This window comes from Chionomys nivalis, chromosome 15 (assembly GCF_950005125.1).
Source record: "Chionomys nivalis chromosome 15, mChiNiv1.1, whole genome shotgun sequence".
NCBI lineage: Eukaryota > Metazoa > Chordata > Mammalia > Rodentia > Cricetidae > Chionomys > Chionomys nivalis.
In genome coordinates, this window is record NC_080100.1 from 15,833,059 (window position 1) to 15,837,457 (window position 4,399).

General features: G+C 35.5%; 1 pseudogene; it reads right to left on the minus strand.

Moving 5' to 3' along the window:
* Window positions 1-2,035: 2,035 nt before the first annotated feature.
* Window positions 2,036-2,550, minus strand: LOC130887559 (ferritin light chain 1-like; annotated as a pseudogene).
* Window positions 2,551-4,399: the final 1,849 nt, after the last annotated feature.

Consider the following 4,399-nt stretch of genomic DNA (forward strand, 5'->3'; position numbering starts at 1 on the left):
TTGTTTTCTTAAGATGTTTTTTCTTAAGATGGTAGTTCATTTTAAAAATATTTTTAAAAGTTATGTATAAAATGAAGCCTGATTCAGTATATTACTAAGACATTTTACAGCATGGAAATCTCTGGGGATAATTTGCCTGAAATGTATGAAGTCCTCTCAGCATAAAGGCAAGAAAAAATATTCACTAAGACATATTTAAAGTCGTTAAAAGGAAATAAATTACTAAAACAAACATACTGAAATGATACTATCAACCCAAAACTAAACAAAAAACTAATTGACATTCCACGGAGATACTGATATGTGTTTCAGCTATAATTAATAATTTATTTTGATAACTATTTACTTGGGTTTACATATATTTTTACCAGCATCCTAGGGACAGGTCTATGGAAATGTTATATATCATAAAAATTTAATTATGTCTTAGAGCACTAAAAATATTACTGAAAATATTGGTATATTTAAACAATACACAATTCCTGCATATGGTCTGAAAATAGTTTGTTAATTAATCATGTTTTACAATAGCTGAATGCATAACACAGCATCAAATGACACTTTACTTTGGCTATATTTCCAGAAAGATACAGTGTCGTCTGTTTATAATAAATTTAATGCTGCGAAATTAATTTAAGGAAAGGATTTATGATAGCAAACTTGGTAAATTTAAAATTCATTAATACTTGATAACTTTAATACTTGAGATTATAGTAATATTTTGTAGTCATAAGTACATTTTGTATAGCTTTTTTCAAACCACCATTTTTTCCACAGTACTTAATTTTAAGATAAACAGGCAAGTAGATTTAAACATTATCTATTTCTTATATTGCTATTCTGAATAGGAACTATGCTTTTTTGCACACAAATGAAAGTTTCTGATTTAATATCCCTATAGATAGAGAACTTCAAAGTTTACTTAGATAAGATTATCTTAATCAGAAACACTTCTGGAAGGCTGGGGAAATATTAATTCCTAGTATTGTTTAGGTGAATATTTCTTATATTCATAGCAATATTTCACATATTAAAATGTCATTTTATGGTAATTTTGATTATTATGTATTAGTCTGTTATACCCTAGGTTATAAATATTAAATACAGAGATTGTATTAGTTCCTCTGTGAAGAATAGTAAAAATAATTAAAACAAAAGTAAATATTTTAAAACTAGCAGAAATAAACTCTTAAGAAAACTTTTCTTCTTGAGTGAGCATCAGTTTTCATTCAAATAATAAAGACTCAGTATTTATGTACTCCAGTCCAAGTCTTAAATGTTGGCCATAGGCTGTAATTTCTTCATCCAATCTTGAGAGGAAAAGACTGCAAGGTTAGGCTAATAAATTGATTCAAGACTAATGCCAAGTGTATGTCTCCTGAGTCTTATATTTTACTTTGAGGACATTTAAGAGCACGGAGAATGGTGATATCCACAACGGTGGCACTGAAGACCTACAGATGGATGTAGACATATTGAGCTAGGCACTCAAAGCTATTGCCTCCAGTCATCTCAGAGGCAAGAGATAGATATATGCACTTTAAATGAAAGAACTTTGTGTGAATTTAAGTCAGATCCAACATCTTACGTTTAACTCATTTTGATAGGAACAAAAAAAAAAGATGTATTAGAATTGAGAAACAAATTTAAATATTCACAATGAGCTTTCAAAGATTTAAAAATTCTGAAGCTGTGAAGAAAATTGGTGGGGATTATAAGAGAAGTTAGAGGAAAGAAGTCTGAGTGGATTTATTCAAAATATATTATTTGTATGTACAAAATTCACCTAAGTAATTTTTGTGGTATTTAGAAGTTATATACAAGAATTTCCCCTAAGGTCACTTTAGAAAAGCAAATTAATATATATTTTTTTTCTGTTTCAAAAGACTTTATTTTTACTTGGTCCAAGACTTGAGAGGGGCTTCAGGGCGTTACAAAGCTGCCTAGTGGCTTCTTGAGAGGTTTGGGTGAAGGTCCTGAGGTGAGGCCGGCTGGTGCAGAGCAGAGGTAGGAACCCCTCAAAAGAAGAGGCCTCCTAGTCATGCTTGAGAGTGAGCCGCTCAAAGAGGTACTCGCCCAGAGACGCCTGGGCCGAGCAGCCAACCTGCAGAGATTGGTCAGGTGGTTGCCCACCTTCACCTCCTCATCCAGGAAGTGGTTTTCAAGGAAGTCACAGAGATGACGATCTGTGCGAACAGAGCCCAGGGAATGAAGATCCAAGAGGGCCTGTTTCAAGTTCTCCAAGGCCAGGGAAGCTTCCATGGCCTCCTGGGTTTTACCCCACTCATCTAGAGATGACTTCTGCACATCCTAAAAGAGTGCATGGCCTCCGTGATCGTTCTGCAACTCAAGGAGACACTCGGCGCCCTTGCTCTTCTCCTAGGCCAATTCGCGGAAGAAGTGGCCTACACCCTCCAGAGCCAAGTCATCCCGGTCAAAACAGTAGCCCAGCGAGAGGTAGGTGTAGGAGGCCTGCAGGTGCAGGTTGACCAGGCGGTTCACGGCAGCCTCCACTTCGGTGGAATAATTCTGACGAACCTGGGAGGTCATAGCTGAGACGCAGTCTGGAGCTACCCGCAGAGAGACAGCTGGCTGGTCCTGGGAGCTGAAAACGGCGAGGAAATGGTCCCAGAGGCTGCGGCTGCAGATGAGCAGGGGTGGAAGCTAGCAAAGGGAGGCCCCGGGTCTCTTCCCTCCAAACACTGTTGAATCAAGACACAGATCTACGGGATATCCGAAGGCTGCTACAAATCAATAATTTTACATAATACTATTTATTTATTTAGTGAAAGCTAGTCTTGAACTAAGTAAATGAACAAATAGTATTTGATCATCCTGGCACTACTTCAGCTTATCTTACTAGCATGAGCCACCACAGCCAGTGGTATTTAGAATAAGAGTTCATTTTTGGTTTGAATTATACTAAAGATAGAATATAAGTCAATCATTTTGTTCTTTAATTTTTAAAACACGAAGATTGATCATGAACATAGAGAATGCATTTCTAATGCAATAATATCCATTATTTATCACAATACAGAGCAGATGCAGAGGACAGACAGCTAGAAAAAGGTGACGTTTGAAAAGAACGATCCTTCAGTCCCACTGAGCATAGTGTACAAAATGCAAACTGCAGTTTTCGCCCCTCATAGGACTTGGAATCTAGACTTTGCAAGAACATCTATTGTCTTTAAGTAGTAAACTGCACCCAGTATCTTTTGACAGGGTAATCAGAATGAAGATGGGAAATGAGACAATAGAAATTGTGATAAGATATTGAGGTATTCATTTGATATTTCTATTTTTGTAACATGAAGGTCTTTATGCTGAAAATATATCATTGGAAATGATATCTCAGGTACACATCCTGAAAAACTACAGAGAAGTGAGATTTTTACTGTGTGCAGTACCTACATAAGGAATTACATTTACTATCCAGAAAACAGACCCCTTTCCAAAGAAAGATTCATGACTGCACTTTCACCATGACTATAGCAGGCGCAGAAGGCACTATTGTTACCAATATTCAAGAGCAGTCTTTTAAAAGACACTTAACAATTATTCTGTCAACAGTGTCTCATTTTTAGTGTTGTTTGATCGATATCAAGTCTGGAATGTAATTTTAAGTAATACTTTGGAAGCAAAAATCCTTCACACCATTCTGTTAAGTTTGACTATAGTTAAATCTTAAGGCTTGCCTTTTAGTGCTGGACATTCATCATCTCATCAAAGACAAAGTAGAGATTTATTCAATTTTAGCAGTTATAAATTGCTGACTGCTATATGGTGACAGAAATATGGAATTCCAGCACTCAGTGGACTGATGCAAAATTATGAGTTCAAAGCAATTGTGATCTATAGGGTGATATAGTTTCCAGAACTAAGCATGAGGAATGATGTGCAATGTCAGAATTCACAGCTAGTATGCAAACTAGTAGGGGCTTACTTCTGATGATATATATATATATATATATATATATTCAAACTATTTATTAAAATGATGGAATTTCTATTCAAAAGAGAAAATTTAAAACTGAAATAATTTATTCTTCCAAAGGCAATTGTTTCTGCTATTAGTGAATTTGAATGTCATAAATATAATCTCTATATGCTTTACCCTTGGGATGAATAACAAAAAAGGTCACCATTACAGAGGGGAAGCCTGTAAACGTACTCTTCCACAAGTTCACAAACTTTGGCAGATATCAGAGGTAACAGGGTAGAGATAAAAGTGTTTATTACTCATAGAACAATAGGTAGCCTGTTTTTAGAATTGTTCTGGGTACCACTCACTGATCTTGTCCTTTGTTGCAATGGGAAAATAATCTTTTAATTTATACACAATAGGTATCTTTACATATAGGGAGCTGCAAACACGGGAGAAACTGCCAGAAGGACT